Source organism: Phyllobates terribilis, unplaced genomic scaffold (assembly GCF_046119375.1).
Source record: "Phyllobates terribilis strain yellow unplaced genomic scaffold, ASM4611937v1 Scaffold_34__1_contigs__length_13252353, whole genome shotgun sequence".
Lineage (NCBI taxonomy): Eukaryota > Metazoa > Chordata > Amphibia > Anura > Dendrobatidae > Phyllobates > Phyllobates terribilis.
The window spans coordinates 4,477,694-4,504,909 of record NW_027362794.1 but is presented as its reverse complement, the minus strand read 5'-3'; the positions used below and the strand labels follow the sequence as shown (position 1 = coordinate 4,504,909).

The following is a 27,216-nucleotide window of genomic DNA, read 5'->3' as shown; positions in this document are numbered from 1 at the left end:
CTCAGAGCCTATTATGACACGCGCAGCCAGCGTTCCATTGCCACATTCCGTCTACTGCAGGCGGGATACCTGGATGGCTGAATGTCACTGAGAAGCTCACAGAGACCGCCATAAGCAACAGTTTAAAAGAATGCCACAGACTAATCAACCAAACTTTTTGGGTTGGTTTCTCTTTTATAGTCTGCAGGCATTAAATGAAAGAAGTCAGTGTTCCAGCAGAGGGAGACAACGTTTCAGAAAAGGCATTGTAGCAAACCAAAAAAGAAATTTTAAGCGCAGCAGAGTAACCAGCTCACATACCTGTTAGCTCAGGTGAGTTTAAAAGGTTGCTGTTGATAACAAGGGCATTTGCTAAATAGATGGTGTGTGTGCAACAATATACTGAAAGGTCAATTATATTGTGCAGCTTATCTCACCACCTGTAGTTATTTAGGTGAAAGCTCCAAAATGCTTGCCTAATATGTCTGTTTATCCAAAAGGAAGTATAGAGGGAGAGCTAGATAGATAGCATTGCATTACATTACATGGCAATGCAATGCACAGTTGCTGAAGTTGAACAAAAATGAGCTTGTCATCTGGCTTCTGCAACTTTTAACATGAAAAATCCAATGAGGAGAAGAAAAGCAAAGCCAAAGAGTCCATCCCAAAATCCGACAAACAAGCCAAATGAACAAAAAGCATTGAATTCAATTCTTTCTGATTTTAGAAACTGCATTAAAGAAGGGGTGCACCGGTCCTGGAGATACTGCAATACCAGGTCAATGCGTGGAGTGGACAGAGCAAGCTCTTTTTCCATCTCCCTGTTCTAAAAATCCATTTAATATATGGTCCCCAGATAGGGGACGTATCAGATATTAAACTGATAAGAACAGATACTACACTTGATCTTAGCCAAAAGGCCGAGAAGCGATAACCAGAATTGGTTTCCGACTACGGTGCCACCCAAGGATTCTGAAAAGTCCATTTGTGGAGATGGCCACCTGGACTCCCGTTAAGAAGACATGCTGTCAACCTCTAGATCCCTCACATGCCTGCACTTTTCGGCTTGCTGCTGCTGCAATCCACGCGTTTTAGATCTGCATAACTCCACCTCTTTTAGCACAGTACCCTCAACCCCCGGCTGTTCCCACCCGCCTCAACACCGTTGAAAGGGAGGAGAACCAATTAAGGCGGGGGGGGGGGGGTGGAACGAGCAGCTGTCTACCCTTAGCAGGAGGGTTGCTGATTAATTACCTCTCCTGCTGCTGCTGCTGCTGCTGGCTGTCCAGCAGCAGACTGAAGGTGGCTGCTGCTGTGCGCAGGTATATAAAGGCTCAGAGCCTATTATGACACGCGCAGCCAGCGTTCCATTGCCACATTCCGTCTACTGCAGGCGGGATACCTGGATGGCTGAATGTCACTGAGAAGCTCACAGAGACCGCCATAAGCAACAGTTTAAAAGAATGCCACAGACTAATCAACCAAACTTTTTGGGTTGGTTTCTCTTTTATAGTCTGCAGGCATTAAATGAAAGAAGTCAGTGTTCCAGCAGAGGGAGACAACGTTTCAGAAAAGGCATTGTAGCAAACCAAAAAAGAAATTTTAAGCACAGCAGAGTAACCAGCTCACATACCTGTTAGCTCAGGTGAGTTTAAAAGGCTGCTGTTGATAACAAGGGCATTTGCTAAATAGATGGTGTGTGTGCAACAATATACTGAAAGGTCAATTATATTGTGCAGCTTATCTCACCACCTGTAGTTATTTAGGTGAAAGCTCCAAAATGCTTGCCTAATATGTCTGTTTATCCAAAAGGAAGTATAGAGGGAGAGCTAGATAGATAGCATTGCATTACATTACATGGCAATGCAATGCACAGTTGCTGAAGTTGAACCAAAATGAGCTTGTCATCTGGCTTCTGCAACTTTTAACATGAAAAATCCAATGAGGAGAAGAAAAGCAAAGCCAAAGAGTCCATCCCAAAATCCGACAAACAAGCCAAATGAACAAAAAGCATTGAATTCAATTCTTTCTGATTTTAGAAACTGCATTAAAGAAGGGGTGCACCGGTCCTGGAGATACTGCAATACCAGGTCAATGCGTGGAGTGGACAGAGCAAGCTCTTTTTCCATCTCCCTGTTCTAAAAATCCATTTAATATATGGTCCCCAGATAGGGGACGTATCAGATATTAAACTGATAAGAACAGATACTACACTTGATCTTAGCCAAAAGGCCGAGAAGCGATAACCAGAATTGGTTTCCGACTACGGTGCCACCCAAGGATTCTGAAAAGTCCATTTGTGGAGATGGCCACCTGGACTCCCGTTAAGAAGACATGCTGTCAACCTCTAGATCCCTCACATGCCTGCACTTTTCGGCTTGCTGCTGCTGCAATCCACGCGTTTTAGATCTGCATAACTCCACCTCTTTTAGCACAGTACCCTCAACCCCCGGCTGTTCCCACCCGCCTCAACACCGTTGGAAGGGAGGAGAACCAATTAAGGCGGGGGGGGGGGTGGAACGAGCAGCTGTCTACCCTTAGCAGGAGGGTTGCTGATTAATTACCTCTCCTGCTGCTGCTGCTGCTGCTGGCTGTCCAGCAGCAGACTGAAGGTGGCTGCTGCTGTGCGCAGGTATATAAAGGCTCAGAGCCTATTATGACACGCGCAGCCAGCGTTCCATTGCCACATTCCGTCTACTGCAGGCGGGATACCTGGATGGCTGAATGTCACTGAGAAGCTCACAGAGACCGCCATAAGCAACAGTTTAAAAGAATGCCACAGACTAATCAACCAAACTTTTTGGGTTGGTTTCTCTTTTATAGTCTGCAGGCATTAAATGAAAGAAGTCAGTGTTCCAGCAGAGAGAGACAACGTTTCAGAAAAGGCATTGTAGCAAACCAAAAAAGAAATTTTAAGCGCAGCAGAGTAACCAGCTCACATACCTGTTAGCTCAGGTGAGTTTAAAAGGCTGCTGTTGATAACAAGGGCATTTGCTAAATAGATGGTGTGTGTGCAACAATATACTGAAAGGTCAATTATATTGTGCAGCTTATCTCACCACCTGTAGTTATTTAGGTGAAAGCTCCAAAATGCTTGCCTAATATGTCTGTTTATCCAAAAGGAAGTATAGAGGGAGAGCTAGATAGATAGCATTGCATTACATTACATGGCAATGCAATGCACAGTTGCTGAAGTTGAACCAAAATGAGCTTGTCATCTGGCTTCTGCAACTTTTAACATGAAAAATCCAATGAGGTGAAGAAAAGCAAAGCCAAAGAGTCCATCCCAAAATCCGACAAACAAGCCAAATGAACAAAAAGCATTAAATTCAATTCTTTCTGATTTTAGAAACTGCATTAAAGAAGGGGTGCACCGGTCCTGGAGATACTGCAATACCAGGTCAATGCGTGGAGTGGACAGAGCAAGCTCTTTTTCCATCTCCCTGTTCTAAAAATCCATTTAATATATGGTCCCCAGATAGGGGACGTATCAGATATTAAACTGATAAGAACAGATACTACACTTGATCTTAGCCAAAAGGCCGAGAAGCGATAACCAGAATTGGTTTCCGACTACGGTGCCACCCAAGGATTCTGAAAAGTCCATTTGTGGAGATGGCCACCTGGACTCCCGTTAAGAAGACATGCTGTCAACCTCTAGATCCCTCACATGCCTGCACTTTTCGGCTTGCTGCTGCTGCAATCCACGCGTTTTAGATCTGCATAACTCCACCTCTTTTAGCACAGTACCCTCAACCCCCGGCTGTTCCCACCCGCCTCAACACCGTTGGAAGGGAGGAGAACCAATTAAGGCGGGGGGGGGGGTGGAACGAGCAGCTGTCTACCCTTAGCAGGAGGGTTGCTGATTAATTACCTCTCCTGCTGCTGCTGCTGCTGGCTGTCCAGCAGCAGACTGAAGGTGGCTGCTGCTGTGCGCAGGTATATAAAGGCTCAGAGCCTATTATGACACGCGCAGCCAGCGTTCCATTGCCACATTCCGTCTACTGCAGGCGGGATACCTGGATGGCTGAATGTCACTGAGAAGCTCACAGAGACCGCCATAAGCAACAGTTTAAAAGAATGCCACAGACTAATCAACCAAACTTTTTGGGTTGGTTTCTCTTTTATAGTCTGCAGGCATTAAATGAAAGAAGTCAGTGTTCCAGCAGAGGGAGACAACGTTTCAGAAAAGGCATTGTAGCAAACCAAAAAAGAAATTTTAAGCGCAGCAGAGTAACCAGCTCACATACCTGTTAGCTCAGGTGAGTTTAAAAGGCTGCTGTTGATAACAAGGGCATTTGCTAAATAGATGGTGTGTGTGCAACAATATACTGAAAGGTCAATTATATTGTGCAGCTTATCTCACCACCTGTAGTTATTTAGGTGAAAGCTCCAAAATGCTTGCCTAATATGTCTGTTTATCCAAAAGGAAGTATAGAGGGAGAGCTAGATAGATAGCATTGCATTACATTACATGGCAATGCAATGCACAGTTGCTGAAGTTGAACCAAAATGAGCTTGTCATCTGGCTTCTGCAACTTTTAACATGAAAAATCCAATGAGGAGAAGAAAAGCAAAGCCAAAGAGTCCATCCCAAAATCCGACAAACAAGCCAAATGAACAAAAAGCATTGAATTCAATTCTTTCTGATTTTAGAAACTGCATTAAAGAAGGGGTGCACCGGTCCTGGAGATACTGCAATACCAGGTCAATGCGTGGAGTGGACAGAGCAAGCTCTTTTTCCATCTCCCTGTTCTAAAAATCCATTTAATATATGGTCCCCAGATAGGGGACGTATCAGATATTAAACTGATAAGAACAGATACTACACTTGATCTTAGCCAAAAGGCCGAGAAGCGATAACCAGAATTGGTTTCCGACTACGGTGCCACCCAAGGATTCTGAAAAGTCCATTTGTGGAGATGGCCACCTGGACTCCCGTTAAGAAGACATGCTGTCAACCTCTAGATCCCTCACATGCCTGCACTTTTCGGCTTGCTGCTGCTGCAATCCACGCGTTTTAGATCTGCATAACTCCACCTCTTTTAGCACAGTACCCTCAACCCCCGGCTGTTCCCACCCGCCTCAACACCGTTGGAAGGGAGGAGAACCAATTAAGGCGGGGGGGGGGTGGAACGAGCAGCTGTCTACCCTTAGCAGGAGGGTTGCTGATTAATTACCTCTCCTGCTGCTGCTGCTGCTGCTGGCTGTCCAGCAGCAGACTGAAGGTGGCTGCTGCTGTGCGCAGGTATATAAAGGCTCAGAGCCTATTATGACACGCGCAGCCAGCGTTCCATTGCCACATTCCGTCTACTGCAGGCGGGATACCTGGATGGCTGAATGTCACTGAGAAGCTCACAGAGACCGCCATAAGCAACAGTTTAAAAGAATGCCACAGACTAATCAACCAAACTTTTTGGGTTGGTTTCTCTTTTATAGTCTGCAGGCATTAAATGAAAGAAGTCAGTGTTCCAGCAGAGGGAGACAACGTTTCAGAAAAGGCATTGTAGCAAACCAAAAAAGAAATTTTAAGCGCAGCAGAGTAACCAGCTCACATACCTGTTAGCTCAGGTGAGTTTAAAAGGTTGCTGTTGATAACAAGGGCATTTGCTAAATAGATGGTGTGTGTGCAACAATATACTGAAAGGTCAATTATATTGTGCAGCTTATCTCACCACCTGTAGTTATTTAGGTGAAAGCTCCAAAATGCTTGCCTAATATGTCTGTTTATCCAAAAGGAAGTATAGAGGGAGAGCTAGATAGATAGCATTGCATTACATTACATGGCAATGCAATGCACAGTTGCTGAAGTTGAACAAAAATGAGCTTGTCATCTGGCTTCTGCAACTTTTAACATGAAAAATCCAATGAGGAGAAGAAAAGCAAAGCCAAAGAGTCCATCCCAAAATCCGACAAACAAGCCAAATGAACAAAAAGCATTGAATTCAATTCTTTCTGATTTTAGAAACTGCATTAAAGAAGGGGTGCACCGGTCCTGGAGATACTGCAATACCAGGTCAATGCGTGGAGTGGACAGAGCAAGCTCTTTTTCCATCTCCCTGTTCTAAAAATCCATTTAATATATGGTCCCCAGATAGGGGACGTATCAGATATTAAACTGATAAGAACAGATACTACACTTGATCTTAGCCAAAAGGCCGAGAAGCGATAACCAGAATTGGTTTCCGACTACGGTGCCACCCAAGGATTCTGAAAAGTCCATTTGTGGAGATGGCCACCTGGACTCCCGTTAAGAAGACATGCTGTCAACCTCTAGATCCCTCACATGCCTGCACTTTTCGGCTTGCTGCTGCTGCAATCCACGCGTTTTAGATCTGCATAACTCCACCTCTTTTAGCACAGTACCCTCAACCCCCGGCTGTTCCCACCTGCCTCAACACCGTTGAAAGGGAGGAGAACCAATTAAGGCGGGGGGGGGGGGGGTGGAACGAGCAGCTGTCTACCCTTAGCAGGAGGGTTGCTGATTAATTACCTCTCCTGCTGCTGCTGCTGCTGCTGGCTGTCCAGCAGCAGACTGAAGGTGGCTGCTGCTGTGCGCAGGTATATAAAGGCTCAGAGCCTATTATGACACGCGCAGCCAGCGTTCCATTGCCACATTCCGTCTACTGCAGGCGGGATACCTGGATGGCTGAATGTCACTGAGAAGCTCACAGAGACCGCCATAAGCAACAGTTTAAAAGAATGCCACAGACTAATCAACCAAACTTTTTGGGTTGGTTTCTCTTTTATAGTCTGCAGGCATTAAATGAAAGAAGTCAGTGTTCCAGCAGAGGGAGACAACGTTTCAGAAAAGGCATTGTAGCAAACCAAAAAAGAAATTTTAAGCACAGCAGAGTAACCAGCTCACATACCTGTTAGCTCAGGTGAGTTTAAAAGGCTGCTGTTGATAACAAGGGCATTTGCTAAATAGATGGTGTGTGTGCAACAATATACTGAAAGGTCAATTATATTGTGCAGCTTATCTCACCACCTGTAGTTATTTAGGTGAAAGCTCCAAAATGCTTGCCTAATATGTCTGTTTATCCAAAAGGAAGTATAGAGGGAGAGCTAGATAGATAGCATTGCATTACATTACATGGCAATGCAATGCACAGTTGCTGAAGTTGAACCAAAATGAGCTTGTCATCTGGCTTCTGCAACTTTTAACATGAAAAATCCAATGAGGAGAAGAAAAGCAAAGCCAAAGAGTCCATCCCAAAATCCGACAAACAAGCCAAATGAACAAAAAGCATTGAATTCAATTCTTTCTGATTTTAGAAACTGCATTAAAGAAGGGGTGCACCGGTCCTGGAGATACTGCAATACCAGGTCAATGCGTGGAGTGGACAGAGCAAGCTCTTTTTCCATCTCCCTGTTCTAAAAATCCATTTAATATATGGTCCCCAGATAGGGGACGTATCAGATATTAAACTGATAAGAACAGATACTACACTTGATCTTAGCCAAAAGGCCGAGAAGCGATAACCAGAATTGGTTTCCGACTACGGTGCCACCCAAGGATTCTGAAAAGTCCATTTGTGGAGATGGCCACCTGGACTCCCGTTAAGAAGACATGCTGTCAACCTCTAGATCCCTCACATGCCTGCACTTTTCGGCTTGCTGCTGCTGCAATCCACGCGTTTTAGATCTGCATAACTCCACCTCTTTTAGCACAGTACCCTCAACCCCCGGCTGTTCCCACCCGCCTCAACACCGTTGGAAGGGAGGAGAACCAATTAAGGCGGGGGGGGGGGGGGGTGGAACGAGCAGCTGTCTACCCTTAGCAGGAGGGTTGCTGATTAATTACCTCTCCTGCTGCTGCTGCTGCTGCTGGCTGTCCAGCAGCAGACTGAAGGTGGCTGCTGCTGTGCGCAGGTATATAAAGGCTCAGAGCCTATTATGACACGCGCAGCCAGCGTTCCATTGCCACATTCCGTCTACTGCAGGCGGGATACCTGGATGGCTGAATGTCACTGAGAAGCTCACAGAGACCGCCATAAGCAACAGTTTAAAAGAATGCCACAGACTAATCAACCAAACTTTTTGGGTTGGTTTCTCTTTTATAGTCTGCAGGCATTAAATGAAAGAAGTCAGTGTTCCAGCAGAGGGAGACAACGTTTCAGAAAAGGCATTGTAGCAAACCAAAAAAGAAATTTTAAGCGCAGCAGAGTAACCAGCTCACATACCTGTTAGCTCAGGTGAGTTTAAAAGGCTGCTGTTGATAACAAGGGCATTTGCTAAATAGATGGTGTGTGTGCAACAATATACTGAAAGGTCAATTATATTGTGCAGCTTATCTCACCACCTGTAGTTATTTAGGTGAAAGCTCCAAAATGCTTGCCTAATATGTCTGTTTATCCAAAAGGAAGTATAGAGGGAGAGCTAGATAGATAGCATTGCATTACATTACATGGCAATGCAATGCGCAGTTGCTGAAGTTGAACCAAAATGAGCTTGTCATCTGGCTTCTGCAACTTTTAACATGAAAAATCCAATGAGGAGAAGAAAAGCAAAGCCAAAGAGTCCATCCCAAAATCCGACAAACAAGCCAAATGAACAAAAAGCATTGAATTCAATTCTTTCTGATTTTAGAAACTGCATTAAAGAAGGGGTGCACCGGTCCTGGAGATACTGCAATACCAGGTCAATGCGTGGAGTGGACAGAGCAAGCTCTTTTTCCATCTCCCTGTTCTAAAAATCCATTTAATATATGGTCCCCAGATAGGGGACGTATCAGATATTAAACTGATAAGAACAGATACTACACTTGATCTTAGCCAAAAGGCCGAGAAGCGATAACCAGAATTGGTTTCCGACTACGGTGCCACCCAAGGATTCTGAAAAGTCCATTTGTGGAGATGGCCACCTGGACTCCCGTTAAGAAGACATGCTGTCAACCTCTAGATCCCTCACATGCCTGCACTTTTCGGCTTGCTGCTGCTGCAATCCACGCGTTTTAGATCTGCATAACTCCACCTCTTTTAGCACAGTACCCTCAACCCCCGGCTGTTCCCACCCGCCTCAACACCGTTGGAAGGGAGGAGAACCAATTAAGGCGGGGGGGGGGGTGGAACGAGCAGCTGTCTACCCTTAGCAGGAGGGTTGCTGATTAATTACCTCTCCTGCTGCTGCTGCTGCTGCTGGCTGTCCAGCAGCAGACTGAAGGTGGCTGCTGCTGTGCGCAGGTATATAAAGGCTCAGAGCCTATTATGACACGCGCAGCCAGCGTTCCATTGCCACATTCCGTCTACTGCAGGCGGGATACCTGGATGGCTGAATGTCACTGAGAAGCTCACAGAGACTGCCATAAGCAACAGTTTAACAGAATGCCACAGACTAATCAACCAAACTTTTTGGGTTGGTTTCTCTTTTATAGTCTGCAGGCATTAAATGAAAGAAGTCAGTGTTCCAGCAGAGGGAGACAACGTTTCAGAAAAGGCATTGTAGCAAACCAAAAAAGAAATTTTAAGCGCAGCAGAGTAACCAGCTCACATACCTGTTAGCTCAGGTGAGTTTAAAAGGCTGCTGTTGATAACAAGGGCATTTGCTAAATAGATGGTGTGTGTGCAACAATATACTGAAAGGTCAATTATATTGTGCAGCTTATCTCACCACCTGTAGTTATTTAGGTGAAAGCTCCAAAATGCTTGCCTAATATGTCTGTTTATCCAAAAGGAAGTATAGAGGGAGAGCTAGATAGATAGCATTGCATTACATTACATGGCAATGCAATGCACAGTTGCTGAAGTTGAACCAAAATAAGCTTGTCATCTGGCTTCTGCAACTTTTAACATGAAAAATCCAATGAGGAGAAGAAAAGCAAAGCCAAAGAGTCCATCCCAAAATCCGACAAACAAGCCAAATGAACAAAAAGCATTGAATTCAATTCTTTCTGATTTTAGAAACTGCATTAAAGAAGGGGTGCACCGGTCCTGGAGATACTGCAATACCAGGTCAATGCGTGGAGTGGACAGAGCAAGCTCTTTTTCCATCTCCCTGTTCTAAAAATCCATTTAATATATGGTCCCCAGATAGGGGACGTATCAGATATTAAACTGATAAGAACAGATACTACACTTGATCTTAGCCAAAAGGCCGAGAAGCGATAACCAGAATTGGTTTCCGACTACGGTGCCACCCAAGGATTCTGAAAAGTCCATTTGTGGAGATGGCCACCTGGACTCCCGTTAAGAAGACATGCTGTCAACCTCTAGATCCCTCACATGCCTGCACTTTTCGGCTTGCTGCTGCTGCAATCCACGCGTTTTAGATCTGCATAACTCCACCTCTTTTAGCACAGTACCCTCAACCCCCGGCTGTTCCCACCCGCCTCAACACCGTTGGAAGGGAGGAGAACCAATTAAGGCGGGGGGGGGGGTGGAACGAGCAGCTGTCTACCCTTAGCAGGAGGGTTGCTGATTAATTACCTCTCCTGCTGCTGCTGCTGCTGCTGGCTGTCCAGCAGCAGACTGAAGGTGGCTGCTGCTGTGCGCAGGTATATAAAGGCTCAGAGCCTATTATGACACGCGCAGCCAGCGTTCCATTGCCACATTCCGTCTACTGCAGGCGGGATACCTGGATGGCTGAATGTCACTGAGAAGCTCACAGAGACTGCCATAAGCAACAGTTTAACAGAATGCCACAGACTAATCAACCAAACTTTTTGGGTTGGTTTCTCTTTTATAGTCTGCAGGCATTAAATGAAAGAAGTCAGTGTTCCAGCAGAGGGAGACAACGTTTCAGAAAAGGCATTGTAGCAAACCAAAAAAGAAATTTTAAGCGCAGCAGAGTAACCAGCTCACATACCTGTTAGCTCAGGTGAGTTTAAAAGGCTGCTGTTGATAACAAGGGCATTTGCTAAATAGATGGTGTGTGTGCAACAATATACTGAAAGGTCAATTATATTGTGCAGCTTATCTCACCACCTGTAGTTATTTAGGTGAAAGCTCCAAAATGCTTGCCTAATATGTCTGTTTATCCAAAAGGAAGTATAGAGGGAGAGCTAGATACATAGCATTGCATTACATTACATGGCAATGCAATGCACAGTTGCTGAAGTTGAACCAAAATGAGCTTGTCATCTGGCTTCTGCAACTTTTAACATGAAAAATCCAATGAGGAGAAGAAAAGCAAAGCCAAAGAGTCCATCCCAAAATCCGACAAACAAGCCAAATGAACAAAAAGCATTGAATTCAATTCTTTCTGATTTTAGAAACTGCATTAAAGAAGGGGTGCACCGGTCCTGGAGATACTGCAATACCAGGTCAATGCGTGGAGTGGACAGAGCAAGCTCTTTTTCCATCTCCCTGTTCTAAAAATCCATTTAATATATGGTCCCCAGATAGGGGACGTATCAGATATTAAACTGATAAGAACAGATACTACACTTGATCTTAGCCAAAAGGCCGAGAAGCGATAACCAGAATTGGTTTCCGACTACGGTGCCACCCAAGGATTCTGAAAAGTCCATTTGTGGAGATGGCCACCTGGACTCCCGTTAAGAAGACATGCTGTCAACCTCTAGATCCCTCACATGCCTGCACTTTTCGGCTTGCTGCTGCTGCAATCCACGCGTTTTAGATCTGCATAACTCCACCTCTTTTAGCACAGTACCCTCAACCCCCGGCTGTTCCCACCCGCCTCAACACCGTTGGAAGGGAGGAGAACCAATTAAAGCGGGGGGGGGGGGTGGAACGAGCAGCTGTCTACCCTTAGCAGGAGGGTTGCTGATTAATTACCTCTCCTGCTGCTGCTGCTGCTGCTGGCTGTCCAGCAGCAGACTGAAGGTGGCTGCTGCTGTGCGCAGGTATATAAAGGCTCAGAGCCTATTATGACACGCGCAGCCAGCGTTCCATTGCCACATTCCGTCTACTGCAGGCGGGATAGCTGGATGGCTGAATGTCACTGAGAAGCTCACAGAGACCGCCATAAGCAACAGTTTAAAAGAATGCCACAGACTAATCAACCAAACTTTTTGGGTTGGTTTCTCTTTTATAGTCTGCAGGCATTAAATGAAAGAAGTCAGTGTTCCAGCAGAGGGAGACAACGTTTCAGAAAAGGCATTGTAGCAAACCAAAAAAGAAATTTTAAGCGCAGCAGAGTAACCAGCTCACATACCTGTTAGCTCAGGTGAGTTTAAAAGGCTGCTGTTGATAACAAGGGCATTTGCTAAATAGATGGTGTGTGTGCAACAATATACTGAAAGGTCAATTATATTGTGCAGCTTATCTCACCACCTGTAGTTATTTAGGTGAAAGCTCCAAAATGCTTGCCTAATATGTCTGTTTATCCAAAAGGAAGTATAGAGGGAGAGCTAGATAGATAGCATTGCATTACATTACATGGCAATGCAATGCACAGTTGCTGAAGTTGAACCAAAATGAGCTTGTCATCTGGCTTCTGCAATTTTTAACATGAAAAATCCAATGAGGAGAAGAAAAGCAAAGCCAAAGAGTCCATCCCAAAATCCGACAAACAAGCCAAATGAACAAAAAGCATTGAATTCAATTCTTTCTGATTTTAGAAACTGCATTAAAGAAGGGGTGCACCGGTCCTGGAGATACTGCAATACCAGGTCAATGCGTGGAGTGGACAGAGCAAGCTCTTTTTCCATCTCCCTGTTCTAAAAATCCATTTAATATATGGTCCCCAGATAGGGGACGTATCAGATATTAAACTGATAAGAACAGATACTACACTTGATCTTAGCCAAAAGGCCGAGAAGCGATAACCAGAATTGGTTTCCGACTACGGTGCCACCCAAGGATTCTGAAAAGTCCATTTGTGGAGATGGCCACCTGGACTCCCGTTAAGAAGACATGCTGTCAACCTCTAGATCCCTCACATGCCTGCACTTTTCGGCTTGCTGGTGCTGCAATCCACGCGTTTTAGATCTGCATAACTCCACCTCTTTTAGCACAGTACCCTCAACCCCCGGCTGTTCCCACCCGCCTCAACACCGTTGGAAGGGAGGAGAACCAATTAAGGTGGGGGGGGGTGGAACGAGCAGCTGTCTACCCTTAGCAGGAGGGTTGCTGATTAATTACCTCTCCTGCTGCTGCTGCTGCTGCTGGCTGTCCAGCAGCAGACTGAAGGTGGCTGCTGCTGTGCGCAGGTATATAAAGGCTCAGAGCCTATTATGACACGCGCAGCCAGCGTTCCATTGCCACATTCCGTCTACTGCAGGCGGGATACCTGGATGGCTGAATGTCACTGAGAAGCTCACAGAGACCGCCATAAGCAACAGTTTAAAAGAATGCCACAGACTAATCAACCAAACTTTTTGGGTTGGTTTCTCTTTTATAGTCTGCAGGCATTAAATGAAAGATGTCAGTGTTCCAGCAGAGGGAGACAACGTTTCAGAAAAGGCATTGTAGCAAACCAAAAAAGAAATTTTAAGCGCAGCAGAGTAACCAGCTCACATACCTGTTAGCTCAGGTGAGTTTAAAAGGCTGCTGTTGATAACAAGGGCATTTGCTAAATAGATGGTGTGTGTGCAACAATATACTGAAAGGTCAATTATATTGTGCAGCTTATCTCACCACCTGTAGTTATTTAGGTGAAAGCTCCAAAATGCTTGCCTAATATGTCTGTTTATCCAAAAGGAAGTATAGAGGGAGAGCTAGATAGATAGCATTGCATTACATTACATGGCAATGCAATGCACAGTTGCTGAAGTTGAACCAAAATGAGCTTGTCATCTGGCTTCTGCAACTTTTAACATGAAAAATCCAATGAGGAGAAGAAAAGCAAAGCCAAAGAGTCCATCCCAAAATTCGACAAACAAGCCAAATGAACAAAAAGCATTGAATTCAATTCTTTCTGATTTTAGAAACTGCATTAAAGAAGGGGTGCACCGGTCCTGGAGATACTGCAATACCAGGTCAATGCGTGGAGTGGACAGAGCAAGCTCTTTTTCCATCTCCCTGTTCTAAAAATCCATTTAATATATGGTCCCCAGATAGGGGACGTATCAGATATTAAACTGATAAGAACAGATACTACACTTGATCTTAGCCAAAAGGCCGAGAAGCGATAACCAGAATTGGTTTCCGACTACGGTGCCACCCAAGGATTCTGAAAAGTCCATTTGTGGAGATGGCCACCTGGACTCCCGTTAAGAAGACATGCTGTCAACCTCTAGATCCCTCACATGCCTGCACTTTTCGGCTTGCTGCTGCTGCAATCCACGCGTTTTAGATCTGCATAACTCCACCTCTTTTAGCACAGTACCCTCAACCCCCGGCTGTTCCCACCCGCCTCAACACCGTTGGAAGGGAGGAGAACCAATTAAGGCGGGGGGGGGGTGGAACGAGCAGCTGTCTACCCTTAGCAGGAGGGTTGCTGATTAATTACCTCTCCTGCTGCTGCTGCTGCTGCTGGCTGTCCAGCAGCAGACTGAAGGTGGCTGCTGCTGTGCGCAGGTATATAAAGGCTCAGAGCCTATTATGACACGCGCAGCCAGCGTTCCATTGCCACATTCCGTCTACTGCAGGCGGGATACCTGGATGGCTGAATGTCACTGAGAAGCTCACAGAGACCGCCATAAGCAACAGTTTAAAAGAATGCCACAGACTAATCAACCAAACTTTTTGGGTTGGTTTCTCTTTTATAGTCTGCAGGCATTAAATGAAAGAAGTCAGTGTTCCAGCAGAGGGAGACAACGTTTCAGAAAAGGCATTGTAGCAAACCAAAAAAGAAATTTTAAGCGCAGCAGAGTAACCAGCTCACATACCTGTTAGCTCAGGTGAGTTTAAAAGGCTGCTGTTGATAACAAGGGCATTTGCTAAATAGATGGTGTGTGTGCAACAATATACTGAAAGGTCAATTTATATTGTGCAGCTTATCTCACCACCTGTAGTTATTTAGGTGAAAGCTCCAAAATGCTTGCCTAATATGTCTGTTTATCCAAAAGGAAGTATAGAGGGAGAGCTAGATAGATAGCATTGCATTACATTACATGGCAATGCAATGCACAGTTGCTGAAGTTGAACCAAAATGAGCTTGTCATCTGGCTTCTGCAACTTTTAACATGAAAAATCCAATGAGGAGAAGAAAAGCAAAGCCAAAGAGTCCATCCCAAAATCCGACAAACAAGCCAAATGAACAAAAAGCATTGAATTCAATTCTTTCTGATTTTAGAAACTGCATTAAAGAAGGGGTGCACCGGTCCTGGAGATACTGCAATACCAGGTCAATGCGTGGAGTGGACAGAGCAAGCTCTTTTTCCATCTCCCTGTTCTAAAAATCCATTTAATATATGGTCCCCAGATAGGGGACGTATCAGATATTAAACTGATAAGAACAGATACTACACTTGATCTTAGCCAAAAGGCCGAGAAGCGATAACCAGAATTGGTTTCCGACTACGGTGCCACCCAAGGATTCTGAAAAGTCCATTTGTGGAGATGGCCACCTGGACTCCCGTTAAGAAGACATGCTGTCAACCTCTAGATCCCTCACATGCCTGCACTTTTCGGCTTGCTGCTGCTGCAATCCACGCGTTTTAGATCTGCATAACTCCACCTCTTTTAGCACAGTACCCTCAACCCCCGGCTGTTCCCACCCGCCTCAACACCGTTTGAAGGGAGGAGAACCAATTAAGGCGGGGGGGGGGGTGGAACGAGCAGCTGTCTACCCTTAGCAGGAGGGTTGCTGATTAATTACCTCTCCTGCTGCTGCTGCTGGCTGTCCAGCAGCAGACTGAAGGTGGCTGCTGCTGTGCGCAGGTATATAAAGGCTCAGAGCCTATTATGACACGCGCAGCCAGCGTTCTATTGCCACATTCCGTCTACTGCAGGCGGGATACCTGGATGGCTGAATGTCACTGAGAAGCTCACAGAGACCGCCATAAGCAACAGTTTAAAAGAATGCCACAGACTAATCAACCAAACTTTTTGGGTTGGTTTCTCTTTTATAGTCTGCAGGCATTAAATGAAAGAAGTCAGTGTTCCAGCAGAGGGAGACAACGTTTCAGAAAAGGCATTGTAGCAAACCAAAAAAGAAATTTTAAGCGCAGCAGAGTAACCAGCTCACATACCTGTTAGCTCAGGTGAGTTTAAAAGGCTGCTGTTGATAACAAGGGCATTTGCTAAATAGATGGTGTGTGTGCAACAATATACTGAAAGGTCAATTATATTGTGCAGCTTATCTCACCACCTGTAGTTATTTAGGTGAAAGCTCCAAAATGCTTGCCTAATATGTCTGTTTATCCAAAAGGAAGTATAGAGGGAGAGCTAGATAGATAGCATTGCATTACATTACATGGCAATGCAATGCACAGTTGCTGAAGTTGAACCAAAATGAGCTTGTCATCTGGCTTCTGCAACTTTTAACATGAAAAATCCAATGAGGAGAAGAAAAGCAAAGCCAAAGAGTCCATCCCAAAATCCGACAAACAAGCCAAATGAACAAAAAGCATTGAATTCAATTCTTTCTGATTTTAGAAACTGCATTAAAGAAGGGGTGCACCGGTCCTGGAGATACTGCAATACCAGGTCAATGCGTGGAGTGGACAGAGCAAGCTCTTTTTCCATCTCCCTGTTCTAAAAATCCATTTAATATATGGTCCCCAGATAGGGGACGTATCAGATATTAAACTGATAAGAACAGATACTACACTTGATCTTAGCCAAAAGGCCGAGAAGCGATAACCAGAATTGGTTTCCGACTACGGTGCCACCCAAGGATTCTGAAAAGTCCATTTGTGGAGATGGCCACCTGGACTCCCGTTAAGAAGACATGCTGTCAACCTCTAGATCCCTCACATGCCTGCACTTTTCGGCTTGCTGCTGCTGCAATCCACGCGTTTTAGATCTGCATAACTCCACCTCTTTTAGCACAGTACCCTCAACCCCCGGCTGTTCCCACCCGCCTCAACACCGTTGGAAGGGAGGAGAACCAATTAAGGCGGGGGGGGGGGGGGGTGGAACGAGCAGCTGTCTACCCTTAGCAGGAGGGTTGCTGATTAATTACCTCTCCTGCTGCTGCTGCTGCTGGCTGTCCAGCAGCAGACTGAAGGTGGCTGCTGCTGTGCGCAGGTATATAAAGGCTCAGAGCCTATTATGACACGCGCAGCCAGCGTTCCATTGCCACATTCCGTCTACTGCAGGCGGGATACCTGGATGGCTGAATGTCACTGAGAAGCTCACAGAGACCGCCATAAGCAACAGTTTAAAAGAATGCCACAGACTAATCAACCAAACTTTTTGGGTTGGTTTCTCTTTTATAGTCTGCAGGCATTAAATGAAAGAAGTCAGTGTTCCAGCAGAGGGAGACAACGTTTCAGAAAAGGCATTGTAGCAAACCAAAAAAGAAATTTTAAGCGCAGCAGAGTAACCAGCTCACATACCTGTTAGCTCAGGTGAGTTTAAAAGGCTGCTGTTGATAACAAGGGCATTTGCTAAATAGATGGTGTGTGTGCAACAATATACTGAAAGGTCAATTATATTGTGCAGCTTATCTCACCACCTGTAGTTATTTAGGTGAAAGCTCCAAAATGCTTGCCTAATATGTCTGTTTATCCAAAAGGAAGTATAGAGGGAGAGCTAGATAGATAGCATTGCATTACATTACATGGCAATGCAATGCACAGTTGCTGAAGTTGAACCAAAATGAGCTTGTCATCTGGCTTCTGCAACTTTTAACATGAAAAATCCAATGAGGAGAAGAAAAGCAAAGCCAAAGAGTCCATCCCAAAATCCGACAAACAAGCCAAATGAACAAAAAGCATTGAATTCAATTCTTTCTGATTTTAGAAACTGCATTAAATAAGGGGTGCACCGGTCCTGGAGATACTGCAATACCAGGTCAATGCGTGGAGTGGACAGAGCAAGCTCTTTTTCCATCTCCCTGTTCTAAAAATCCATTTAATATATGGTCCCCAGATAGGGGACGTATCAGATATTAAACTGATAAGAACAGATACTACACTTGATCTTAGCCAAAAGGCCGAGAAGCGATAACCAGAATTGGTTTCCGACTACGGTGCCACCCAAGGATTCTGAAAAGTCCATTTGTGGAGATGGCCACCTGGACTCCCGTTAAGAAGACATGCTGTCAACCTCTAGATCCCTCACATGCCTGCACTTTTCGGCTTGCTGCTGCTGCAATCCACGCGTTTTAGATCTGCATAACTCCACCTCTTTTAGCACAGTACCCTCAACCCCCGGCTGTTCCCACCCGCCTCAACACCGTTGGAAGGGAGGAGAACCAATTAAGGCGGGGGGGGGGTGGAACGAGCAGCTGTCTACCCTTAGCAGGAGGGTTGCTGATTAATTACCTCTCCTGCTGCTGCTGCTGCTGCTGCTGGCTGTCCAGCAGCAGACTGAAGGTGGCTGCTGCTGTGCGCAGGTATATAAAGGCTCAGAGCCTATTATGACACGCGCAGCCAGCGTTCCATTGCCACATTCCGTCTACTGCAGGCGGGATACCTGGATGGCTGAATGTCACTGAGAAGCTCACAGAGACCGCCATAAGCAACAGTTTAAATAATGCCACAGACTAATCAACCAAACTTTTTGGGTTGGTTTCTCTTTTATAGTCTGCAGGCATTAAATGAAAGAAGTCAGTGTTCCAGCAGAGGGAGACAACGTTTCAGACAAGGCATTGTAGCAAACCAAAAAAGAAATTTTAAGCGCAGCAGAGTAACCAGCTCACATACCTGTTAGCTCAGGTGAGTTTAAAAGGCTGCTGTTGATAACAAGGGCATTTGCTAAATAGATGGTGTGTGTGCAACAATATACTGAAAGGTCAATTATATTGTGCAGCTTATCTCACCACCTGTAGTTATTTAGGTGAAAGCTCCAAAATGCTTGCTTAATATGTCTGTTTATCCAAAAGGAAGTATAGAGGGAGAGCTAGATAGATAGCATTGCATTACATTACATGGCAATGCAATGCACAGTTGCTGAAGTTGAACCAAAATGAGCTTGTCATCTGGCTTCTGCAACTTTTAACATGAAAAATCCAATGAGGAGAAGAAAAGCAAAGCCAAAGAGTCCATCCCAAAATCCGACAAACAAGCCAAATGAACAAAAAGCATTGAATTCAATTCTTTCTGATTTTAGAAACTGCATTAAAGAAGGGGTGCACCGGTCCTGGAGATACTGCAATACCAGGTCAATGCGTGGAGTGGACAGAGCAAGCTCTTTTTCCATCTCCCTGTTCCAAAAATCCATTTAATATATGGTCCCCAGATAGGGGACGTATCAGATATTAAACTGATAAGAACAGATACTACACTTGATCTTAGCCAAAAGGCTGAGAAGCGATAACCAGAATTGGTTTCCGACTACGGTGCCACCCAAGGATTCTGAAAAGTCCATTTGTGGAGATGGCCACTTGGACTCCCGTTAAGAAGACATGCTGTCAACCTCTAGATCCCTCACATGCCTGCACTTTTCGGCTTGCTGCTGCTGCAATCCACGCGTTTTAGATCTGCATAACTCCACCTCTTTTAGCACAGTACCCTCAACCCCCGGCTGTTCCCACCCGCCTCAACACCGTTGGAAGGGAGGAGAACCAATTAAGGCGGGGGGGGGGGGTGGAACGAGCAGCTGTCTACCCTTAGCAGGAGGGTTGCTGATTAATTACCTCTCCTGCTGCTGCTGCTGCTGCTGGCTGTCCAGCAGCAGACTGAAGGTGGCTGCTGCTGTGCGCAGGTATATAAAGGCTCAGAGCCTATTATGACACGCGCAGCCAGCGTTCCATTGCCACATTCCGTCTACTGCAGGCGGGATACCTGGATGGCTGAATGTCACTGAGAAGCTCACAGAGACCGCCATAAGCAACAGTTTAAAAGAATGCCACAGACTAATCAACCAAACTTTTTGGGTTGGTTTCTCTTTTATAGTCTGCAGGCATTAAACGAAAGAAGTCAGTGTTCCAGCAGAGGGAGACAACGTTTCAGAAAAGGCATTGTAGCAAACCAAAAAAGAAATTTTAAGCGCAGCAGAGTAACCAGCTCACATACCTGTTAGCTCAGGTGAGTTTAAAAGGCTGCTGTTGATAACAAGGGCATTTGCTAAATAGATGGTGTGTGTGCAACAATATACTGAAAGGTCAATTATATTGTGCAGCTTATCTCACCACCTGTAGTTATTTAGGTGAAAGCTCCAAAAGGCTTGCCTAATATGTCTGTTTATCCAAAAGGAAGTATAGAGGGAGAGCTAGATAGATAGCATTGCATTACATTACATGGCAATGCAATGCACAGTTGCTGAAGTTGAACCAAAATGAGCTTGTCATCTGGCTTCTGCAACTTTTAACATGAAAAATCCAATGAGGAGAAGGAAAGCAAAGCCAAAGAGTCCATCCCAAAATCCGACAAACAAGCCAAATGAACAAAAAGCATTGAATTCAATTCTTTCTGATTTTAGAAACTGCATTAAAGAAGGGGTGCACCGGTCCTGGAGATACTGCAATACCAGGTCAATGCGTGGAGTGGACTGAGCAAGCTCTTTTTCCATCTCCCTGTTCTAAAAATCCATTTAATATATGGTCCCCAGATAGGGGACGTATCAGATATTAAACTGATAAGAACAGATACTACACTTGATCTTAGCCAAAAGGCCGAGAAGCGATAACCAGAATTGTTTTCCGACTACGGTGCCACCCAAGGATTCTGAAAAGTCCATTTGTGGAGATGGCCACCTGGACTCCCGTTAAGAAGACATGCTGTCAACCTCTAGATCCCTCACATGCCTGCACTTTTCGGCTTGCTGCTGCTGCAATCCACGCGTTTTAGATCTGCATAACTCCACCTCTTTTAGCACAGTACCCTCAACCCCCGGCTGTTCCCACCCGCCTCAACACCGTTGGAAGGGAGGAGAACCAATTAAGGCGGGGGGGGGGGTGGAACGAGCAGCTGTCTACCCTTAGCAGGAGGGTTGCTGATTAATTACCTCTCCTGCTGCTGCTGCTGCTGCTGGCTGTCCAGCAGCAGACTGAAGGTGGCTGCTGCTGTGCGCAGGTATATAAAGGCTCAGAGCCTATTATGACACGCGCAGCCAGCGTTCCATTGCCACATTCCGTCTACTGCAGGCGGGATACCTGGATGGCTGAATGTCACTGAGAAGCTCACAGAGACCGCCATAAGCAACAGTTTAAAAGAATGTCACAGACTAATCAACCAAACTTTTTGGGTTGGTTTCTCTTTTATAGTCTGCAGGCATTAAATGAAAGAAGTCAGTGTTCCAGCAGAGGGAGACAACGTTTCAGAAAAGGCATTATAGCAAACCAAAAAAGAAATTTTAAGCGCAGCAGAGTAACCAGCTCACATACCTGTTAGCTCAGGTGAGTTTAAAAGGCTGCTGTTGATAACAAGGGCATTTGCTAAATAGATGGTGTGTGTGCAACAATATACTGAAAGGTCAATTATATTGTGCAGCTTATCTCACCACCTGTAGTTATTTAGGTGAAAGCTCCAAAATGCTTGCCTAATATGTCTGTTTATCCAAAAGGAAGTATAGAGGGAGAGCTAGATAGATAGCATTGCATTACATTACATGGCAATGCAATGCACAGTTGCTGAAGTTGAACCAAAATGAGCTTGTCATCTGGCTTCTGCAACTTTTAACATGAAAAATCCAATGAGGAGAAGAAAAGCAAAGCCAAAGAGTCCATCCCAAAATCCGACAAACAAGCCAAATGAACAAAAAGCATTGAATTCAATTCTTTCTGATTTTAGAAACTGCATTAAAGAAGGGGTGCACCGGTCCTGGAGATACTGCAATACCAGGTCAATGCGTGGAGTGGACAGAGCAAGCTCTTTTTCCATCTCCCTGTTCTAAAAATCCATTTAATATATGGTCCCCAGATAGGGGACGTATCAGATATTAAACTGATAAGAACAGATACTACACTTGATCTTAGCCAAAAGGCCGAGAAGCGATAACCAGAATTGGTTTCCGACTACGGTGCCACCCAAGGATTCTGAAAAGTCCATTTGTGGAGATGGCCACCTGGACTCCCGTTAAGTAGACATGCTGTCAACCTCTAGATCCCTCACATGCCTGCACTTTTCGGCTTGCTGCTGCTGCAATCCACGCGTTTTAGATCTGCATAACTCCACCTCTTTTAGCACAGTACCCTCAACCCCCGGCTGTTCCCACCCGCCTCAACACCGTTGGAAGGGAGGAGAACCAATTAAGGCGGGGGGGGGGGGTGGAACGAGCAGCTGTCTACCCTTAGCAGGAGGGTTGCTGATTAATTACCTCTCCTGCTGCTGCTGCTGCTGCTGGCTGTCCAGCAGCAGACTGAAGGTGGCTGCTGCTGTGCGCAGGTATATAAAGGCTCAGAGCCTATTATGACACGCGCAGCCAGCGTTCCATTGCCACATTCCGTCTACTGCAGGCGGGATACCTGGATGGCTGAATGTCACTGAGAAGCTCACAGAGACCGCCATAAGCAACAGTTTAAAAGAATGCCACAGACTAATCAACCAAACTTTTTGGGTTGGTTTCTCTTTTATAGTCTGCAGGCATTAAATGAAAGAAGTCAGTGTTCCAGCAGAGGGAGACAACGTTTCAGAAAAGGCATTGTAGCAAACCAAAAAAGAAATTTTAAGCGCAGCAGAGTAACCAGCTCACATACCTGTTAGCTCAGGTGAGTTTAAAAGGCTGCTGTTGATAACAAGGGCATTTGCTAAATAGATGGTGTGTGTGCAACAATATACTGAAAGGTCAATTATATTGTGCAGCTTATCTCACCACCTGTAGTTATTTAGGTGAAAGCTCCAAAATGCTTGCCTAATATGTCTGTTTATCCAAAAGGAAGTATAGAGGGAGAGCTAGATAGATAGCATTGCATTAAATTACATGGCAATGCAATGCACAGTTGCTGAAGTTGAACCAAAATGAGCTTGTCATCTGGCTTCTGCAACTTTTAACATGAAAAATCCAATGAGGAGAAGAAAAGCAAAGCCAAAGAGTCCATCCCAAAATCCGACAAACAAGCCAAATGAACAAAAAGCATTGAATTCAATTCTTTCTGATTTTAGAAACTGCATTAAAGAAGGGGTGCACCGGTCCTGGAGATACTGCAATACCAGGTCAATGCGTGGAGTGGACAGAGCAAGCTCTTTTTCCATCTCCCTGTTCTAAAAATCCATTTAATATATGGTCCCCAGATAGGGGACGTATCAGATATTAAACTGATAAGAACAGATACTACACTTGATCTTAGCCAAAAGGCCGAGAAGCGATAACCAGAATTGGTTTCCGACTACGGTGCCACCCAAGGATTCTGAAAAGTCCATTTGTGGAGATGGCCACCTGGACTCCCGTTAAGAAGACATGCTGTCAACCTCTAGATCCCTCACATGCCTGCACTTTTCGGCTTGCTGCTGCTGCAATCCACGCGTTTTAGATCTGCATAACTCCACCTCTTTTAGCACAGTACCCTCAACCCCCGGCTGTTCCCACCCGCCTCAACACCGTTGGAAGGGAGGAGAACCAATTAAGGCGGGGGGGGGGTGGAACGAGCAGCTGTCTACCCTTAGCAGGAGGGTTGCTGATTAATTACCTCTCCTGCTGCTGCTGCTGCTGCTGGCTGTCCAGCAGCAGACTGAAGGTGGCTGCTGCTGTGCGCAGGTATATAAAGGCTCAGAGCCTATTATGACACGCGCAGCCAGCGTTCCATTGCCACATTCCGTCTACTGCAGGCGGGATACCTGGATGGCTGAATGTCACTGAGAAGCTCACAGAGACCGCCATAAGCAACAGTTTAAAAGAATGCCACAGACTAATCAACCAAACTTTTTGGGTTGGTTTCTCTTTTATAGTCTGCAGGCATTAAATGAAAGAAGTCAGTGTTCCAGCAGAGGGAGACAACGTTTCAGACAAGGCATTGTAGCAAACCAAAAAAGAAATTTTAAGCGCAGCAGAGTAACCAGCTCACATACCTGTTAGCTCAGGTGAGTTTAAAAGGCTGCTGTTGATAACAAGGGCATTTGCTAAATAGATGGTGTGTGTGCAACAATATACTGAAAGGTCAATTATATTGTGCAGCTTATCTCACCACCTGTAGTTATTTAGGTGAAAGCTCCAAAATGCTTGCTTAATATGTCTGTTTATCCAAAAGGAAGTATAGAGGGAGAGCTAGATAGATAGCATTGCATTACATTACATGGCAATGCAATGCACAGTTGCTGAAGTTGAACCAAAATGAGCTTGTCATCTGGCTTCTGCAACTTTTAACATGAAAAATCCAATGAGGAGAAGAAAAGCAAAGCCAAAGAGTCCATCCCAAAATCCGACAAACAAGCCAAATGAACAAAAAGCATTGAATTCAATTCTTTCTGATTTTAGAAACTGCATTAAAGAAGGGGTGCACCGGTCCTGGAGATACTGCAATACCAGGTCAATGCGTGGAGTGGACAGAGCAAGCTCTTTTTCCATCTCCCTGTTCTAAAAATCCATTTAATATATGGTCCCCAGATAGGGGACGTATCAGATATTAAACTGATAAGAACAGATACTACACTTGATCTTAGCCAAAAGGCCGAGAAGCGATAACCAGAATTGGTTTCCGACTACGGTGCCACCCAAGGATTCTGAAAAGTCCATTTGTGGAGATGGCCACTTGGACTCCCGTTAAGAAGACATGCTGTCAACCTCTAGATCCCTCACATGCCTGCACTTTTCGGCTTGCTGCTGCTGCAATCCACGCGTTTTAGATCTGCATAACTCCACCTCTTTTAGCACAGTACCCTCAACCCCCGGCTGTTCCCACCCGCCTCAACACCGTTGGAAGGGAGGAGAACCAATTAAGGCGGGGGGGGGGGTGGAACGAGCAGCTGTCTACCCTTAGCAGGAGGGTTGCTGATTAATTACCTCTCCTGCTGCTGCTGCTGCTGCTGGCTGTCCAGCAGCAGACTGAAGGTGGCTGCTGCTGTGCGCAGGTATATAAAGGCTCAGAGCCTATTATGACACGCGCAGCCAGCGTTCCATTGCCACATTCCGTCTACTGCAGGCGGGATACCTGGATGGCTGAATGTCACTGAGAAGCTCACAGAGACCGCCATAAGCAACAGTTTAAAAGAATGTCACAGACTAATCAACCAAACTTTTTGGGTTGGTTTCTCTTTTATAGTCTGCAGGCATTAAATGAAAGAAGTCAGTGTTCCAGCAGAGGGAGACAACGTTTCAGAAAAGGCATTATAGCAAACCAAAAAAGAAATTTTAAGCGCAGCAGAGTAACCAGCTCACATACCTGTTAGCTCAGGTGAGTTTAAAAGGCTGCTGTTGATAACAAGGGCATTTGCTAAATAGATGGTGTGTGTGCAACAATATACTGAAAGGTCAATTATATTGTGCAGCTTATCTCACCACCTGTAGTTATTTAGGTGAAAGCTCCAAAATGCTTGCCTAATATGTCTGTTTATCCAAAAGGAAGTATAGAGGGAGAGCTAGATAGATAGCATTGCATTAAATTACATGGCAATGCAATGCACAGTTGCTGAAGTTGAACCAAAATGAGCTTGTCATCTGGCTTCTGCAACTTTTAACATGAAAAATCCAATGAGGAGAAGAAAAGCAAAGCCAAAGAGTCCATCCCAAAATCCGACAAACAAGCCAAATGAACAAAAAGCATTGAATTCAATTCTTTCTGATTTTAGAAACTGCATTAAAGAAGGGGTGCACCGGTCCTGGAGATACTGCAATACCAGGTCAATGCGTGGAGTGGACAGAGCAAGCTCTTTTTCCATCTCCCTGTTCTAAAAATCCATTTAATATATGGTCCCCAGATAGGGGACGTATCAGATATTAAACTGATAAGAACAGATACTACACTTGATCTTAGCCAAAAGGCCGAGAAGCGATAACCAGAATTGGTTTCCGACTACGGTGCCACCCAAGGATTCTGAAAAGTCCATTTGTGGAGATGGCCACCTGGACTCCCGTTAAGAAGACATGCTGTCAACCTCTAGATCCCTCACATGCCTGCACTTTTCGGCTTGCTGCTGCTGCAATCCACGCGTTTTAGATCTGCATAACTCCACCTCTTTTAGCACAGTACCCTCAACCCCCGGCTGTTCCCACCCGCCTCAACACCGTTGGAAGGGAGGAGAACCAATTAAGGCGGGGGGGGGGGGGTGGAACGAGCAGCTGTCTACCCTTAGCAGGAGGGTTGCTGATTAATTACCTCTCCTGCTGCTGCTGGCTGTCCAGCAGCAGACTGAAGGTGGCTGCTGCTGTGCGCAGGTATATAAAGGCTCAGAGCCTATTATGACACGCGCAGCCAGCGTTCCATTGCCACATTCCGTCTACTGCAGGCGGGATACCTGGATGGCTGAATGTCACTGAGAAGCTCACAGAGACCGCCATAAGCAACAGTTTAAAAGAATGCCACAGACTAATCAACCAAACTTTTTGGGTTGGTTTCTCTTTTATAGTCTGCAGGCATTAAATGAAAGAAGTCAGTGTTCCAGCAGAGGGAGACAACGTTTCAGAAAAGGCATTGTAGCAAACCAAAAAAGAAATTTTAAGCGCAGCAGAGTAACCAGCTCACATACCTGTTAGCTCAGGTGAGTTTAAAAGGCTGCTGTTGATAACAAGGGCATTTGCTAAATAGATGGTGTGTGTGCAACAATATACTGAAAGGTCAATTATATTGTGCAGCTTATCTCACCACCTGTAGTTATTTAGGTGAAAGCTCCAAAATGCTTGCCTAATATGTCTGTTTATCCAAAAGGAAGTATAGAGGGAGAGCTAGATAGATAGCATTGCATTACATTACATGGCAATGCAATGCACAGTTGCTGAAGTTGAACCAAAATGAGCTTGTCATCTGGCTTCTGCAACTTTTAACATGAAAAATCCAATGAGGAGAAGAAAAGCAAAGCCAAAGAGTCCATCCCAAAATCCGACAAACAAGCCAAATGAACAAAAAGCATTGAATTCAATTCTTTCTGATTTTAGAAACTGCATTAAAGAAGGGGTGCACCGGTCCTGGAGATACTGCAATACCAGGTCAATGCGTGGAGTGGACAGAGCAAGCTCTTTTTCCATCTCCCTGTTCTAAAAATCCATTTAATATATGGTCCCCAGATAGGGGACGTATCAGATATTAAACTGATAAGAACAGATACTACACTTGATCTTAGCCAAAAGGCCGAGAAGCGATAACCAGAATTGGTTTCCGACTACGGTGCCACCCAAGGATTCTGAAAAGTCCATTTGTGGAGATGGCCACCTGGACTCCCGTTAAGAAGACATGCTGTCAACCTCTAGATCC

General features: G+C 45.2%; 21 non-coding genes across 21 annotated transcripts; all 21 read right to left on the bottom strand.

The window, feature by feature from the left end:
- Positions 1–720: 720 nt before the first annotated feature.
- LOC141181112 (U2 spliceosomal RNA) lies at positions 721–911 on the bottom strand. The gene has a single exon (XR_012256720.1). It is a non-coding gene; the product is annotated as a U2 spliceosomal RNA (small nuclear RNA).
- Positions 912–2,032: 1,121 nt separating this feature from the next.
- On the bottom strand, positions 2,033–2,223 carry LOC141181111 (U2 spliceosomal RNA). Its single transcript, XR_012256719.1, has one exon. It is a non-coding gene; the product is annotated as a U2 spliceosomal RNA (small nuclear RNA).
- A 1,119-nt stretch (positions 2,224–3,342) lies between these two features.
- On the bottom strand, positions 3,343–3,533 carry LOC141181109 (U2 spliceosomal RNA). The gene has a single exon (XR_012256718.1). It is a non-coding gene; the product is annotated as a U2 spliceosomal RNA (small nuclear RNA).
- A 1,116-nt stretch (positions 3,534–4,649) lies between these two features.
- On the bottom strand, positions 4,650–4,840 carry LOC141181108 (U2 spliceosomal RNA). Its single transcript, XR_012256717.1, has one exon. It is a non-coding gene; the product is annotated as a U2 spliceosomal RNA (small nuclear RNA).
- A 1,118-nt stretch (positions 4,841–5,958) lies between these two features.
- Positions 5,959–6,149, bottom strand: LOC141181107 (U2 spliceosomal RNA). Its single transcript, XR_012256716.1, has one exon. It is a non-coding gene; the product is annotated as a U2 spliceosomal RNA (small nuclear RNA).
- Positions 6,150–7,271: 1,122 nt separating this feature from the next.
- Positions 7,272–7,462, bottom strand: LOC141181106 (U2 spliceosomal RNA). Its single transcript, XR_012256715.1, has one exon. It is a non-coding gene; the product is annotated as a U2 spliceosomal RNA (small nuclear RNA).
- Positions 7,463–8,585: 1,123 nt separating this feature from the next.
- On the bottom strand, positions 8,586–8,776 carry LOC141181105 (U2 spliceosomal RNA). The gene has a single exon (XR_012256714.1). It is a non-coding gene; the product is annotated as a U2 spliceosomal RNA (small nuclear RNA).
- A 1,119-nt stretch (positions 8,777–9,895) lies between these two features.
- LOC141181103 (U2 spliceosomal RNA) lies at positions 9,896–10,086 on the bottom strand. Its single transcript, XR_012256712.1, has one exon. It is a non-coding gene; the product is annotated as a U2 spliceosomal RNA (small nuclear RNA).
- Positions 10,087–11,205: 1,119 nt separating this feature from the next.
- Positions 11,206–11,396, bottom strand: LOC141181102 (U2 spliceosomal RNA). The gene has a single exon (XR_012256711.1). It is a non-coding gene; the product is annotated as a U2 spliceosomal RNA (small nuclear RNA).
- Positions 11,397–12,516: 1,120 nt separating this feature from the next.
- Positions 12,517–12,707, bottom strand: LOC141181101 (U2 spliceosomal RNA). The gene has a single exon (XR_012256710.1). It is a non-coding gene; the product is annotated as a U2 spliceosomal RNA (small nuclear RNA).
- A 1,117-nt stretch (positions 12,708–13,824) lies between these two features.
- LOC141181100 (U2 spliceosomal RNA) lies at positions 13,825–14,015 on the bottom strand. Its single transcript, XR_012256709.1, has one exon. It is a non-coding gene; the product is annotated as a U2 spliceosomal RNA (small nuclear RNA).
- Positions 14,016–15,134: 1,119 nt separating this feature from the next.
- Positions 15,135–15,325, bottom strand: LOC141181098 (U2 spliceosomal RNA). Its single transcript, XR_012256708.1, has one exon. It is a non-coding gene; the product is annotated as a U2 spliceosomal RNA (small nuclear RNA).
- Positions 15,326–16,438: 1,113 nt separating this feature from the next.
- On the bottom strand, positions 16,439–16,629 carry LOC141181097 (U2 spliceosomal RNA). Its single transcript, XR_012256707.1, has one exon. It is a non-coding gene; the product is annotated as a U2 spliceosomal RNA (small nuclear RNA).
- Positions 16,630–17,749: 1,120 nt separating this feature from the next.
- LOC141181096 (U2 spliceosomal RNA) lies at positions 17,750–17,940 on the bottom strand. Its single transcript, XR_012256706.1, has one exon. It is a non-coding gene; the product is annotated as a U2 spliceosomal RNA (small nuclear RNA).
- A 1,120-nt stretch (positions 17,941–19,060) lies between these two features.
- Positions 19,061–19,251, bottom strand: LOC141181432 (U2 spliceosomal RNA). The gene has a single exon (XR_012257009.1). It is a non-coding gene; the product is annotated as a U2 spliceosomal RNA (small nuclear RNA).
- A 1,120-nt stretch (positions 19,252–20,371) lies between these two features.
- LOC141181635 (U2 spliceosomal RNA) lies at positions 20,372–20,562 on the bottom strand. The gene has a single exon (XR_012257193.1). It is a non-coding gene; the product is annotated as a U2 spliceosomal RNA (small nuclear RNA).
- A 1,119-nt stretch (positions 20,563–21,681) lies between these two features.
- LOC141181095 (U2 spliceosomal RNA) lies at positions 21,682–21,872 on the bottom strand. The gene has a single exon (XR_012256705.1). It is a non-coding gene; the product is annotated as a U2 spliceosomal RNA (small nuclear RNA).
- Positions 21,873–22,992: 1,120 nt separating this feature from the next.
- Positions 22,993–23,183, bottom strand: LOC141181094 (U2 spliceosomal RNA). The gene has a single exon (XR_012256704.1). It is a non-coding gene; the product is annotated as a U2 spliceosomal RNA (small nuclear RNA).
- Positions 23,184–24,301: 1,118 nt separating this feature from the next.
- On the bottom strand, positions 24,302–24,492 carry LOC141181093 (U2 spliceosomal RNA). The gene has a single exon (XR_012256703.1). It is a non-coding gene; the product is annotated as a U2 spliceosomal RNA (small nuclear RNA).
- A 1,119-nt stretch (positions 24,493–25,611) lies between these two features.
- LOC141181091 (U2 spliceosomal RNA) lies at positions 25,612–25,802 on the bottom strand. Its single transcript, XR_012256701.1, has one exon. It is a non-coding gene; the product is annotated as a U2 spliceosomal RNA (small nuclear RNA).
- Positions 25,803–26,914: 1,112 nt separating this feature from the next.
- On the bottom strand, positions 26,915–27,105 carry LOC141181090 (U2 spliceosomal RNA). Its single transcript, XR_012256700.1, has one exon. It is a non-coding gene; the product is annotated as a U2 spliceosomal RNA (small nuclear RNA).
- Positions 27,106–27,216: the final 111 nt, after the last annotated feature.